The sequence below is a fragment of the Giraffa tippelskirchi genome, chromosome 7, assembly GCF_054371585.1.
Source record: "Giraffa tippelskirchi isolate mGirTip1 chromosome 7, T2T-mGirTip1v1.2.pri, whole genome shotgun sequence".
In the NCBI taxonomy this organism is placed as follows: domain Eukaryota; kingdom Metazoa; phylum Chordata; class Mammalia; order Artiodactyla; family Giraffidae; genus Giraffa; species Giraffa tippelskirchi.
In genome coordinates, this window is record NC_137281.1 from 62,596,247 (window position 1) to 62,613,981 (window position 17,735).

Below are 17,735 nucleotides of genomic sequence, written 5' to 3' on the forward strand. Positions count from 1 at the left end.
CCCTAACCCTAACCCTAACCCTAAGCCTAACTCGACACCTATCCCTAAACCGACACACTTATCCAAATCCTAATGCTAACGTGACACCCTAATCCTAACCCTAACCCTAACAAGACACCAGACACTCTATCGCTAAACTTAACCCGATAGGCATCCCTAACTCTAACCCTCACACTAAGACTTACACGACACCCTAACCCTAACCCTTACCCTAACCATATCCCTAACCTTAACCCTAACCGAACACCAGACACTCTATCCCTAACAATAACCTGACACCCAAACCCTAACCCTAACCCTAACACGACACCAGACACCCTAACATTAACCCTAACTCGACAGAGAAACCCGAAACCCTAACCCTCACCCTGAGCCTTACACGACACACTAACGCTAATCTGACATGCTAACCTGACACCCCGAAAACATAACCGACACCTAAACCCTAACCCCAACCCTTACCTGACACCCTAACCCTAACCCGACACGCTAACCGGACATCCTAAACCTAACCCAAGCTGTAACCCTCACCATAACCATAACCATAACCATGACCCTAACACAAACCAGACACCCTAACCCTAACACTGACCCCAACTCTACACCCTAATCTGACACCCTAACCCTAACCCGACACCCTAAGCCTAAGCCTAACCCAACACCCTAACGGTAACCCGACACCATACATAACACGACATGTTAATTCAACACCCTAACCCGACACCCTAACCCGACACGCTAAACCTAACACGACACCCTTACCCTAACCCTAACGTGACACCCTAAACCTAACCCTAACCCTAACACGACAACCTAACCCTAACCCAAACCCTAACCTGACACCCTATCCCTAACCGTAACCCTAACCCTAAAACGACACCCTAACACTAAACCGAAACCAGACACCCTAACCATAACCCTAACCCTAACTCTAACTCTAACCCGGTATCCTAACCTTAACCCTAACCCTAACTGTAAGCCTAACCCAAACCCTATCCTTAACGCGATACCCTAACCCTAACACGACACCCTAACGCTAACCCAAGCCCTAACCCGACACCTTAACCCGACAGCCTAAACCTAACCCTGACCCTTACCTGACACCCTGACCTGACACCCAAACCCTAAGCTTAACCCTAACCCTAAAACGACACCCTAACACTAAACCGAAACCAGACACCCTAACCATAACCCTAACCCTAACTCTAACTCTAACCCGGTATCCTAACCTTAACCCTAACCCTAACTGTAAGCCTAACCCAAACCCTATCCCTAACGCGATACCCTAACCCTAACACGACACCCTAACGCTAACCCAAGCCCTAACCCGACACCTTAACCCGACAGACTAAACCTAACCCTGACCCTTACCTGACACCCGGACCTGACACCCAAACCCTAAGCTTAACCATAACCCTAACCCCACCGTAACCCAAACCCTAGCCGTAACCGTAACTTGACACCCTAACACTCACGTGACACCCTACCCCTAACCCGACACCATAACCTGACACCCTAAAGCTAACCCTAACCCGACACCAGTCAACCTAACCCTAATCCTAACTCGACACCCAAATCCTAACCCAGCCTTCACCCTAAGCCTTACCTGTCACCCTAACCTTAACATGACACGCTATCCCGACACCTTAACCCGAATCCCTAAGGCTGACACAAGCCCTATCCCACCACCCGAACCCTAACCCTAAATGTAACCCTAACCCTAGCCCTAAAACCAACCCTAAACCTATCCCTAACACTAACCCTTCCCTAACCCTAACCCTAAACCTAACCCTAACATCACTGTAACCCTTACCCTAACCCTATCCCGAACCCTAACCCTAACCCTAACCCTAAACCTAACGCTAAACCTAACCCTAACGCTAACCCTAAAACTATCCCGAACCCTAACCCTAACCCTAACCCTAAACCTAACACTAACCCTAACCCTAACGCTAACCCTAAACCTGTCCCTAAACGTAACCCTAACTCAAATCCTAACCCTAACGCTAACCCGACACTCTAACCCTAACCCTAACCCTAATCCTAACTTAACCATAACCCTAACCCTAACCCTATCCCTAACCCTAACCCGACACTCTAACCCTAACCCTAACCCTAAAACTATCCCTACCCTAACCCTATCCCTAAACCTAACCCTAACCGTAATCCTAACGCTAACCCGACACTCAAATACTAAGCCTAAGCCTAAGCCTAAGCCTAAGCCTAACCCTAACCTAACCCTAACCCTAACCCTAATGCTATCCCTTTCCGAAACACTAACACTAACCCTAACCCTAACCCTAACACGACACAATAAACCTAAACCTAACCCAACATGTTAAGCCTAACCGTAACCCTAACCCTAACCCTAAACCTAACCCAACACCCAAAACCTAACCCTAACACTTACCCGAAACCCTAACCCTAACCTGACAGCAGACGCCCTAACCCTAAACCTAACCCTAACCCTAACCCGAAACCAGACACCCTAACCCCTAACCCGACACCCAAACCCGACAAACTAACCCGACACCCTAACCCTAACCCAAGCCCTAAACCGACACCCTAACCGAAACCCCAAAACTAACCGTAACCCTATCTCTATCCGTAACACTAACCCTAACCCTTACCCTAACCCTAACGTGACACACTAACCCTAACCCTATCCAGACACCAGACACCGTAACCCTAACCCTATCCCAATTTGTAACACTAACCCTAAACTTAACCCTAACCCTAACACTAACCTTAACACTAACCGGACACCCTACCCCTAACCCTGGCCCTAATCCGACACCCTAATCTGACACCCTAACCCTAACCCCAACACGCCATGAGACACCCTAACCCTAAAACAACACCTAAACACTAACCCTATACCTAACCTTAACCCTAACCCTAAACCTAACCCTATCCCTAACCGTAACCCTAACCCTAACCCTAAACCTATCCCTATCCCTATCCCTAACCCTAACCCTATCCCGACACCAGACACAGTAACCCTAACCCTAACCCTAGCCCGATATCCTAACACTAACCCTAACACTAAACCTAACACGGCACCCTAACCCTAACCCTAAAACAAGCCCTAACCAGACACCCTAAACTTAACCCGACACTCTAACCCTAACCCTAACCCGACACACTAACCCTAACTCTACCCCGACACCAGACACACCTACAACAAAACTAACATGACACCAAACCCTACACCGAACACTAACCCTAACCCTAAAACGACAACCAAAACTTAAACCTAACCCGACACCCTAAGCGTAACCCTAACCATAATCCGACACCCTAACCCTACCCCTAAGCCTAACCCAATATCCTAACAGTAACCCTAACGCTAACGATAACAGGACATCATAACACGACACCCTAACCATAACAATAACGCGACAACCTAACCCTAACCGAACACTAACCCTAATCCTAACCCTAATCAAAACCCTATCCCTAACCCTAGCCCTATCCCTATTTGTAACCCTAACCCTAACCCTAACCCAAACCCTAACCCAAAACCAGACACGCTAACCCCTAATCCGACACCCAAACCCAACAAACTAACCCGACACCCTAACCCTAACCCAAGCCCTAAACCGACACCCTAACCGAAACCCCAAAACTAACCGTAACCCTATCTCTATCCGTAACACTAACCCTAACCCTTACCCTAACCCTAACGTGACACACTAACCCTAACCCTATCCAGACACCGTAACCCTAACCCTAACCCTATCCCAATTTGTAACACTAACCCTAAACTTAACCCTAACCCTAACACTAACCTTAACACTAACCGGACACCCTACCCCTAACCCTGGCCCTAATCCGACACCCTAATCTGACACCCTAACCCTAACCACAACACGCCATGAGACACCCTAACCCTAAAACAACACCTAAACACTAACCCTATACCTAACCTTAACCCTAACCCTAAACCTAACCCTATCCCTAACCCTAACCCTAACCCTAACCCTAAACCTATCCCTATCCCTGTCCCTAACCCTAACCCTATCCCGACACCAGACACCGTAACCCTAACCCTAACCCTAGCCCGATATCCTAACACTAACCCTAACACTAAACCTAACACGACACCCTAACCCTAACCCTAACGTGACACCCTAACACTATATCTAACTGTAACACGACACTCTAACCCTAACCCAAGCCCTAACCCGACACCCTAACACCACACCCTAACCCTAACCCTAACCCTTACATGACACCCTAAACTGACACACTATTCCTAAACTTAACCCTAACCCTAACACTAACCCTAACCAGACACCCAAACCCTAACCCTAAACCTAAACCTAACCCTAAACCTAACCGTAACCCTAACCCTAGCCCTAACCGTAACTTGACACCCTAACACTCAATAGACACCCTAACCCTAACCTGACACCAGACACCCTATCCCTAACCCTAACAAAACACTCAAACCCTAACCCTAACCCTAAACCTAACGCTAAACCTATCCCTAACCCTAACACTAACGTGACACTCTAACCCTAACCCTAAATCTAACCCTAAACCTATCCCTATTTTTAACCTAACCCTAACCTAAACCCTAACTCGACACCATAACCCTAAACCGACACCCTCAACGTAACCCTACCCCTAACGCAACACCATAACCCTAATCCTAACCTTCAACCTAAGCCTTACACGAAACCCTAACCCTAACCCGACACGCTAACCCGACACACTAACCCGACAAACTAACCCAACACCCTAACCCTAACCCTAACCCTAAATCTAACACGGCACCCTAACCCTAACCCTAAACCAAGCCCTAACCAGACACCCTAAACCTAACCCGACACTCTAACCCTAACCCTAACCCGACACACTAACCCTAACTCTACCCCGACACCAGACACACTAACAACAAATCTAACATGACACCCAAACCCTACACCGAACACTAACCCTAACCCTAAAACGACACCCAAGACTTAAATCTAACCCGACACCCTCAGCATAACCCTAACCATAATCCGACACCCTAACCCTACCCCTAAGCCTAACCCAATATCCTAACAGTAACCCTAACGCTAACGCTAACACGACATCATAACACGACACCCTAACCATAACAATAACGCGACAACCTAACCCTAACCGAACACTAACCCTAATCCTAACCCTAATCAAAACCCTATCCCTAACCCTAACCCTATCCCTATTTGTAACCCTAACCCTAACCCTAACCCTAACCTGACACCAGACACCCTATCCCTAACCCTAACCTGACAACCAAACCCTAACCCTAACCCTAAGCCTAACTCGACACCTATCCCTAAACCGACACACTTATCCAAATCCTAATGCTAACGTGACACCCTAATCCTAACCCTAACCCTAACAAGACACCAGACACTCTATCGCTAAACTTAACCTGACAGGCATCCCTAACTCTAACCCTCACCCTAAGACTTACACGACACCCTAACCCTAACCCTTACCCTAACCATATCCCTAACCTTAACCCTAACCGAACACCAGACACTCTATCCCTAACAATAACCTGACACCCAAACCCTAACCCTAACCCTAACGCGACACCAGACACCCTAACATTAACCCTAACCCGACAGAGAAACCCGAAACCCTAACCCTCACCCTGAGCCTTACACGACACACTAACGCTAATCTGACATGCTAACCTGACACCCCGAAAATAAACCGACACCTAAACCCTAACCCCAACCCTTACCTGACACCCTAACCCTAACCCGACACGCTAACCGGACATCCTAACCCTAACCCAAGCTGTAACCCTCACCATAACCATAACCATAACCATGACCCTAACACTAACCAGATACCCTAACCCTAACACTGACCCCAACCCGACACCCTAATCTGACACCCTAACCCTAACCCGACACCCTAAGCCTAACCCTAACCCAACACCCTAACCGCAACCCGACACCATACATAACACGACATGCTAATTCAACACCCTAACCCGACACCCTAACCCGACACGCTAAACCTAACACGACACCCTTACCCTAACCCGAACGTGACACCCTAAACCTAACCCTAACCCAAACCCTAACCTGACACCCTATCCCTAGCCGTAACCCTAACCCTAAAACGACACCCTAACACTAAACCGAAACCAGACACCCTAACCATAACCCTAACCCTAACTCTAACTCTAACCCGGTATCCTAACCTTATCCCTAACCCTAAATGTAAGCCTAACCCAAACCCTATCCCTAACGCGATACCCTAACCCTAACACGACACCCTAACGCTAACCCAAGCCCTAACCCGACACCTTAACCCGACAGCCTAAACCTAACCCTGACCCTTACCTGACACCCGGACCTGACACCCAAACCCTAAGCTTAACCATAACCCTAACCCCACCGTAACCCAAACCCTAGCCGTAACCGTAACTTGACACCCTAACACTCACGCCACACCCTACCCCTAACCCGACACCATAACCTGACACCCTAAAGCTAACCCTAACCCGACACCAGTCAACCTAACCCTAATCCTAACTCGACACCCAAATCCTAACCCAGCCTTCACCCTAAGCCTTACCTGTCACCCTAACCTTAACACGACACGCTATCCCGACACCTTAACCCGAATTCCTAAGGCTGACACAAGCCCTATCCCACCACCCGAACCCTAACCCTAACTGTAACCCTAACCCTAGCCCTAAAACCAACCCTAAACCTATCCCTAACACTAACCCTTCCCTAACCCTAACCCTAAACCTAACCCTAACATCACTGTAACCCTTACCCTAACCCTATCCGGAACCCTAACCCTAACCCTAACCCTAAACCTAACGCTAAACCTAACCCTAACGCTAACCCTAAAACTATCCCGAACCCTAACCCTAACCCTAACCCTAAACCTAACGCTAACCCTAACCCTAACGCTAACCCTAAACCTGTCCCTAAACGTAACCCTAACTCAAACCCTAACCCTAACGCTAACCCGACACTCTAACCCTAACCCTAACCCTAATCCTAACTTAACCATAACCCTAACCCTAACCCTATCCCTAACCATAACCCTAACCCTAAAACTATCCCTACCCTAACCCTATCCCTAAACCTAACCCTAACCGTAATCCTAACGCTAACCCGACACTCAAATACTAAGCCTAAGCCTAAGCCTAAGCCTAAGCCTAAGCCTAAGCCTAACCCTAACCTAACCCTAACCCTAACCCTAACGGTAACACCCTAAACCTAACACTAACCCTAACCCTAACCCTAACGCTATCCCTTTCCGAAACACTAACACTAACCCTAACCCTAACCATAACACGACACAATAAACCTAAACCTAACCCAACATGTTAAGCCTAACCGTAACCCTAACCCTAACCCTAAACCTAACCCAACACCCAAAACCTAACCCTAACACTTACCCGAAACCCTAACCCTAACCTGACAGCAGACGCCCTAACCCTAAACCTAACCCTAACCCTAACCCGAAACCAGACACCCTAACCCCTAACCCGACACCCAAACCCGACAAACTAACCCGACACCCTAACCCTAACCCAAGCCCTAAACCGACACCCTAACCGAAACCCCAAAACTAACCGTAACCCTATCTCTATCTGTAACACTAACCCTAACCCTTACCCTAACCCTAACGTGACACACTAACCCTAACCCTATCCAGACACCGTAACCCTAACCCTAACCCTATCACAATTTGTAACACTAACCCTAAACTTAACCCTAACCCTAACACTAACCTTAACACTAACCGGACACCCTACCCCTAACCCTGGCCCTAATCCGACACCCTAATCTGACACCCTAACCCTAACCCCAACACGCCATGAGACACCCTAACCCTAAAACAACACCTAAACACTAACCCTATACCTAACCTTAACCCTAACGCTAAACCTAACCCTATCCCTAACCCTAACCCTAACCCTAACCCTAAACCTATCCCTATCCCTATCCCTAACCCTAACCCTATCCCGACACCAGACACCGTAACCCTAACCCTAACCCTAGCCCGATATCCTAACACTAACCCTAACACTAAACCTAACACGGCACCCTAACCCTAACCCTAAAACAAGCCCTAACCAGACACCCTAAACCTAACCCGACACTCTAACCCTAACCCTAACCCGACACACTAACCCTAACTCTACCCCGACACCAGACACACCTACAACAAAACTAACATGACACCCAAACCCTACACCGAACACTAACCCTAACCCTAAAACGACAACCAAGACTTAAACCTAACCCGACACCCTAAGCGTAACCCTAACCATAATCCGACACCCTAACCCTACCCCTAAGCCTAACCGAATATCCTAACAGTAACCCTAACGCTAACGATAACAGGACATCATAACACGACACCCTAACCATAACAATAACACGACAACCTAACCCTAACCGAACACTAACCCTAATCCTAACCCTAATCAAAACCCTATCCCTAACCCTAACCCTATCCCTATTTGTAACCCTAACCCTAACCCTAACCCAAACCCTAACCCAAAACCAGACACGCTAACCCCTAACCCGACACCCAAACCCGACAAACTAACCCGACACCCTAACCCTAACCCAAGACCTAAACCGACACCCTAACCGAAACCCCCAAACTAACCGTAACCCTATCTCTATCCGTAACACTAACCCTAACCCTTACCCTAACCCTAACGTGACACACTAACCCTAACCCTATCCAGACACCAGACACCGTAACCCTAACCCTATCCCAATTTGTAACACTAACCCTAAACTTAACCCTAACCCTAACACTAACATTAACACTAACCGGACACCCTACCCCTAACCCTGGCCCTAATCCGACACCATAATCTGACACCCAAACCCTAACCCCAACACGCCATGAGACACCCTAATCCTAAAACAACACCTAAACACTAACCCTATACCTAACCTTAACCCTAACCCTAAACCTAACCCTATCCCTAACCCTAACCCTAACCCTAACCCTAAACCTATCCCTTTCCCTATCCCTAACCCTAACCCTATCCCGACACCAGACACCGTAACCCTAACCCTAACCCTAGCCCGATATCCTAACACTAACCCTAACACTAAACCTAACACGACACCCTAACCCTAACCCTAACGTGACACCCTAACACTATATCTAACTGTAACACGACACTCTAACCCTAACCCAAGCCCTAACCCGACACCCTAACACCACACCCTAACCCTAACCCTAACCCTTACATGACACCCTAAACTGACACACTATTCCTAAACTTAACCCTAACACTAACACTAACCCTAACCAGACACCCAAACCCTAACCCTAACCCTAAACCTAACCCTAAACCTAAACGTAACCCTAACCCTAGCCCTAACCGTAACTTGACACCCTAACACTCAATAGACACCCTAACCCTAACCTGACACCAGACACCCTATCCCTAACCCTAACAAAACACTCAAACCCTAACCCTAACCCTAAACCTAACGCTAAACCTATCCCTAACACTAACACTAACGTGACACTCTAACCCTAACCCTAAATATAACCCTAAACCTATCCCTATCTTTAACCTAACCCTAACCTAAACCCTAACTCGACACCATAACCCTAAACCGACACCCTCAACGTAACCCTACCCCTAACGCAACACCATAACCCTAATCCTAACCTTCAACCTAAGCCTTACACGAAACCCTAACCCTAACCCGACACGCTAACCCGACACACTAACCCGACAAACTAACCCAACACCCTAACCCTAACCCTAACCCTAAATCTAACACGGCACCCTAACCCTAACCCTAAACCAAGCCCTAACCAGACACCCGAAACCTAACCCGACACTCTAACCCTAACCCTCACCCGACACACTAACCCTAACTCTACCCCGACACCAGACACACTAACAACAAATCTAACATGACACCCAAACCCTACACCGAACACTAACCCTAACCCTAAAACGACACCCAAGACTTAAATCTAACCCGACACCCTCAGCGTAACCCTAACCATAATCCGACACCCTAACCCTACCCCTAAGCCTAACCCAATATCCTAACAGTAACCCTAACGCTAACGCTAACACGACATCATAACACGACACCCTAACCATAACAATAACGCGACAACCTAACCCTAACCGAACACTAACCCTAATCCTAACCCTAATCAAAACCCTATCCCTAACCCTAACCCTATCCCTATTTGTAACCCTAACCCTAACCCTAACCCTAACCTGACACCAGACACCCTATCCCTAACCCTAACCTGACAACCAAACCCTAACCCTAACCCTAAGCCTAACTCGACACCTATCCCTAAACCGACACACTTATCCAAATCCTAATGCTAACGTGACACCCTAATCCTAACCCTAACCCTAACAAGACACCAGACACTCTATCGCTAAACTTAACCCGACAGGCATCCCTAACTCTAACCCTCACCCTAAGACTTACACGACACCCTAACCCTAACCCTTACCCTAACCATATCCCTAACCTTAACCCTAACCGAACACCAGACACTCTATCCCTAACAATAACCTGACACCCAAACCCTAACCCTAACCCTAATGCGACACCAGACACCCTAACATTAACCCTAACCCGACAGAGAAACCCGAAACCCTAACCCTCACCCTGAGCCTTACACGACACACTAACGCTAATCTGACATGCTAACCTGACACCCCGAAAATAAACCGACACCTAAACCCTAACCCCAACCCTTACCTGACACCCTAACCCTAACCCGACACGCTAACCGGACATCCTAACCCTAACCCAAGCTGTAACCCTCACCATAACCATAACCATAACCATGACCCTAACTCTAACCAGATACCCTAACCCTAACACTGACCCCAACCCGACACCCTAATCTGACACCCTAACCCTAACCCGACACCCTAAGCCTAACCCTAACCCAACACCCTAACCGCAACCCGACACCATACATAACACGACATGCTAATTCAACACCCTAACCCGACACCCTAACCCGACACGCTAAACCTAACACGACACCCTTACCCTAACCCGAACGTGACACCCTAAACCTAACCCTAACCCAAACCCTAACCTGACACCCTATCCCTAGCCGTAACCCTAACCCTAAAACGACACCCTAACACTAAACCGAAACCAGACACCCTAACCATAACCCTAACCCTAACTCTAACTCTAACCCGGTATCCTAACCTTAACCCTAACCCTAACTGTAAGCCTAACCCAAACCCTATCCCTAACGCGATACCCTAACCCTAACACGACACCCTAACGCTAACCCAAGCCCTAACCCGACACCTTAACCCGACAGCCTAAACCTAACCCTGACCCTTACCTGACACCCGGACCTGACACCCAAACCCTAAGCTTAACCATAACCCTAACCCCACCGTAACCCAAACCCTAGCCGTAACCGTAACTTGACACCCTAACACTCACGTGACACCCTACCCCTAACCCGACACCATAACCTCACACCCTAAAGCTAACCCTAACCCGACACCAGTCAACCTAACCCGAATCCTAACTCGACACCCAAATCCTAACCCAGCCCTCACCCTAAGCCTTACCTGTCACCCTAACCTTAACACGACACGCTATCCCGACACCCTAACCCGAATCCCTAAGGCTGACACAAGCCCTATCCCACCACCCGAACCCTAACCCTAACTGTAACCCTAACCCTAGCCCTAAAACCAACCCTAACCCTATCCCTAACACTAACCCTTCCCTAACCCTAACCCTAACCCTAAACCTAACCCTAACATCACTGTAACCCTTACCCTAACCCTATCCCGAACCCTAACCCTAACCCTAACCCTAAACCTAACGCTAAACGTAACCCTAACGCTAACCCTAAAACTATCCCGAACCCTAACCCTAACCCTAACCCTAAACCTAACGCTAACCCTAACCCTAACGCTAACCCTAAACCTGTCCCTAAACCTAACCCTAACTCAAACCCTAACCCTAACGCTAACCCGACACTCTAACCCTAACCCTAACCCTAATCCTAACTTAACCATAACCCTAACCCTAACCCTATCCCTAACCCTAACCCTAACCCGACACTCTAACCCTAACCCTAACCCTAAAACTATCCCTACCCTAACCCTATCCCTAAACCTAACCCTAACCGTAATCCTAACGCTAACCCGACACTCAAATACTAAGCCTAAGCCTAAGCCTAAGCCTAAGCCTAACCCTAACCTAACCCTAACCCTAACCCTAACGGTAACACCCTAAACCTAACACTAAGCCTAACCCTAACCCTAACGCTATCCCTTTTCGAAACACTAACACTAACCCTAACCCTAACCCTAACACGACACAATAACCCTAAACCTAACCCAACATGTTAAGCCTAACCGTAACCGTAACCCTAACCCTAACCCTAACCCTAACCCTGGCCCTAATCCGACACCCTAATCTGACACCCTAACCCTAACCACAACACGCCATGAGACACCCTAACCCTAAAACAACACCTAAACACTAACCCTATACCTAACCTTAACCCTAACCCTAAACCTAACCCTATCCCTAACCCTAACCCTAACCCTAACCCTAAACCTATCCCTATCCCTGTCCCTAACCCTAACCCTATCCCGACACCAGACACCGTAACCCTAACCCTAACCCTAGCCCGATATCCTAACACTAACCCTAACACTAAACCTAACACGACACCCTAACCCTAACCCTAACGTGACACCCTAACACTATATCTAACTGTAACACGACACTCTAACCCTAACCCAAGCCCTAACCCGACACCCTAACACCACACCCTAACCCTAACCCTAACCCTTACATGACACCCTAAACTGACACACTATTCCTAAACTTAACCCTAACCCTAACACTAACCCTAACCAGACACCCAAACCCTAACCCTAAACCTAAACCTAACCCTAAACCTAACCGTAACCCTAACCCTAGCCCTAACCGTAACTTGACACCCTAACACTCAATAGACACCCTAACCCTAACCTGACACCAGACACCCTATCCCTAACCCTAACAAAACACTCAAACCCTAACCCTAACCCTAAACCTAACGCTAAACCTATCCCTAACCCTAACACTAACGTGACACTCTAACCCTAACCCTAAATCTAACCCTAAACCTATCCCTATTTTTAACCTAACCCTAACCTAAACCCTAACTCGACACCATAACCCTAAACCGACACCCTCAACGTAACCCTACCCCTAACGCAACACCATAACCCTAATCCTAACCTTCAACCTAAGCCTTACACGAAACCCTAACCCTAACCCGACACGCTAACCCGACACACTAACCCGACAAACTAACCCAACACCCTAACCCTAACCCTAACCCTAAATCTAACACGGCACCCTAACCCTAACCGTAAACCAAGCCCTAACCAGACACCCTAAACCTAACCCGACACTCTAACCCTAACCCTAACCCGACACACTAACCCTAACTCTACCCCGACACCAGACACACTAACAACAAATCTAACATGACACCCAAACCCTACACCGAACACTAACCCTAACCCTAAAACGACACCCAAGACTTAAATCTAACCCGACACCCTCAGCGTAACCCTAACCATAATCCGACACCCTAACCCTACCCCTAAGCCTAACCCAATATCCTAACAGTAACCCTAACGCTAACGCTAACACGACATCATAACACGACACCCTAACCATAACAATAACGCGACAACCTAACCCTAACCGAACACTAACCCTAATCCTAACCCTAATCAAAACCCTATCCCTAACCCTAACCCTATCCCTATTTGTAACCCTAACCCTAACCCTAACCCTAACCTGACACCAGACACCCTATCCCTAACCCTAACCTGACAACCAAACCCTAACCCTAACCCTAAGCCTAACTCGACACCTATCCCTAAACCGACACACTTATCCAAATCCTAATGCTAACGTGACACCCTAATCCTAACCCTAACCCTAACAAGACACCAGACACTCTATCGCTAAACTTAACCCGACAGGCATCCCTAACTCTAACCCTCACCCTAAGACTTACACGACACCCTAACCCTAACCCTTACCCTAACCATATCCCTAACCTTAACCCTAACCGAACACCAGACACTCTATCCCTAACAATAACCTGACACCCAAACCCTAACCCTAACCCTAACGCGACACCAGACACCCTAACATTAACCCTAACCCGACAGAGAAACCCGAAACCCTAACCCTCACCCTGAGCCTTACACGACACACTAACGCTAATCTGACATGCTAACCTGACACCCCGAAAATAAACCGACACCTAAACCCTAACCCCAACCCTTACCTGACACCCTAACCCTAACCCGACACGCTAACCGGACATCCTAACCCTAACCCAAGCTGTAACCCTCACCATAACCATAACCATAACCATGACCCTAACTCTAACCAGATACCCTAACCCTAACACTGACCCCAACCCGACACCCTAATCTGACACCCTAACCCTAACCCGACACCCTAAGCCTAACCCTAACCCAACACCCTAACCGCAACCCGACACCATACATAACACGACATGCTAATTCAACACCCTAACCCGACACCCTAACCCGACACGCTAAACCTAACACGACACCCTTACCCTAACCCGAACGTGACACCCTAAACCTAACCCTAACCCAAACCCTAACCTGACACCCTATCCCTAGCCGTAACCCTAACCCTAAAACGACACCCTAACACTAAACCGAAACCAGACACCCTAACCATAACCCTAACCCTAACTCTAACTCTAACCCGGTATCCTAACCTTATCCCTAACCCTAACTGTAAGCCTAACCCAAACCCTATCCCTAACGCGATACCCTAACCCTAACACGACACCCTAACGCTAACCCAAGCCCTAACCCGACACCTTAACCCGACAGCCTAAACCTAACCCTGACCCTTACCTGACACCCGGACCTGACACCCAAACCCTAAGCTTAACCATAACCCTAACCCCACCGTAACCCAAACCCTAGCCGTAACCGTAACTTGACACCCTAACACTCACGCCACACCCTACCCCTAACCCGACACCATAACCTGACACCCTAAAGCTAACCCTAACCCGACACCAGTCAACCTAACCCTAATCCTAACTCGACACCCAAATCCTAACCCAGCCTTCACCCTAAGCCTTACCTGTCACCCTAACCTTAACACGACACGCTATCCCGACACCTTAACCCGAATTCCTAAGGCTGACACAAGCCCTATCCCACCACCCGAACCCTAACCCTAACTGTAACCCTAACCCTAGCCCTAAAACCAACCCTAAACCTATCCCTAACACTAACCCTTCCCTAACCCTAACCCTAAACCTAACCCTAACATCACTGTAACCCTTACCCTAACCCTATCCCGAACCCTAACCCTAACCCTAACCCTAAACCTAACGCTAAACCTAACCCTAACGCTAACCCTAAAACTATCCCGAACCCTAACCCTAACCCTAACCCTAAACCTAACGCTAACCCTAACCCTAACGCTAACCCTAAACCTGTCCCTAAACGTAACCCTAACTCAAACCCTAACCCTAACGCTAACCCGACACTCTAACCCTAACCCTAACCCTAATCCTAACTTAACCATAACCCTAACCCTAACCCTATCCCTAACCCTAACCCTAACCCGACACTCTAACCCTAACCCTAACCCTAAAACTATCCCTACCCTAACCCTATCCCTAAACCTAACCCTAACCGTAATCCTAACGCTAACCCGACACTCAAATACTAAGCCTAAGCCTAAGCCTAAGCCTAAGCCTAAGCCTAAGCCTAACCCTAACCTAACCCTAACCTTAACCCTAACGGTAACACCCTAAACCTAACACTAACCCTAACCCTAACCCTAACGCTATCCCTTTCTGAAACACTAACACTAACCCTAACCCTAACCCTAACACAACACAATAAACCTAAACCTAACCCAACATGTTAAGCCTAACCGTAACCCTAACCCTAACCCTAAACCTAACCCAACACCCAAAACCTAACCCTAACACTTACCCGAAACCCTAACCCTAACCTGACAGCAGACGCCCTAACCCTAAACCTAACCCTAACCCTAACCCTAACCCGAAACCAGACACCCTAACCCCTAACCCGACACCCAAACCCGACAAACTAACCCGACACCCTAACCCTAACCCAAGCCTTAAACCGACACCCTAACCGAAAGCCCAAAACTAACCGTAACCCTATCTCTATCCGTAACACTAACCCTAACCCTTACCCTAACCCTAACGTGACACACTAACCCTAACCCTATCCAGACACCAGACACCGTAACCCTAACCCTATCCCAATTTGTAACACTAACCCTAAACTTAACCCTAACCCTAACACTAACCTTAACACTAACCGGACACCCTACCCCTAACCCTGGCCCTAATCCGACACCCTAATCTGACACCCTAACCCTAACCCCAACACGCCATGAGACACCCTAACCCTAAAACAACACCTAAACACTAACCCTATACCTAACCTTAACCCTAACCCTAAACCTAACCCTATCCCTAACCGTAACCCTAACCCTAACCCTAAACCTATCCCTATCCCTATCCCTAACCCTAACCCTATCCCGACACCAGACACAGTAACCCTAACCCTAACCCTAGCCCGATATCCTAACACTAACCCTAACACTAAACCTAACACGGCACCCTAACCCTAACCCTAAAACAAGCCCTAACCAGACACCCTAAACTTAACCCGACACTCTAACCCTAACCCTAACCCGACACACTAACCCTAACTCTACCCCGACACCAGACACACCTACAACAAAACTAACATGACACCAAACCCTACACCGAACACTAACCCTAACCCTAAAACGACAACCAAAACTTAAACCTAACCCGACACCCTAAGCGTAACCCTAACCATAATCCGACACCCTAACCCTACCCCTAAGCCTAACCCAATATCCTAACAGTAACCCTAACGCTAACGATAACAGGACATCATAACACGACACCCTAACCATAACAATAACGCGACAACCTAACCCTAACCGAACACTAACCCTAATCCTAACCCTAATCAAAACCCTATCCCTAACCCTAGCCCTATCCCTATTTGTAACCCTAACCCTAACCCTAACCCAAACCCTAACCCAAAACCAGACACGCTAACCCCTAATCCGACACCCAAACCCAACAAACTAACCCGACACCCTAACCCTAACCCAAGCCCTAAACCGACACCCTAACCGAAACCCCAAAACTAACCGTAACCCTATCTCTATCCGTAACACTAACCCTAACCCTTACCCTAACCCTAACGTGACACACTAACCCTAACCCTATCCAGACACCGTAACCCTAACCCTAACCCTATCCCAATTTGTAACACTAACCCTAAACTTAACCCTAACCCTAACACTAACCTTAACACTAACCGGACACCCTACCCCTAACCCTGGCCCTAATCCGACACCCTAATCTGACACCCTAACCCTAACCACAACACGCCATGAGACACCCTAACCCTAAAACAACACCTAAACACTAACCCTATACCTAACCTTAACCCTAACCCTAAACCTAACCCTATCCCTAACCCTAACCCTAACCCTAACCCTAAACCTATCCCTATCCCTGTCCCTAACCCTAACCCTATCCCGACACCAGACACCGTAACCCTAACCCTAACCCTAGCCCGATATCCTAACACTAACCCTAACACTAAACCTAAC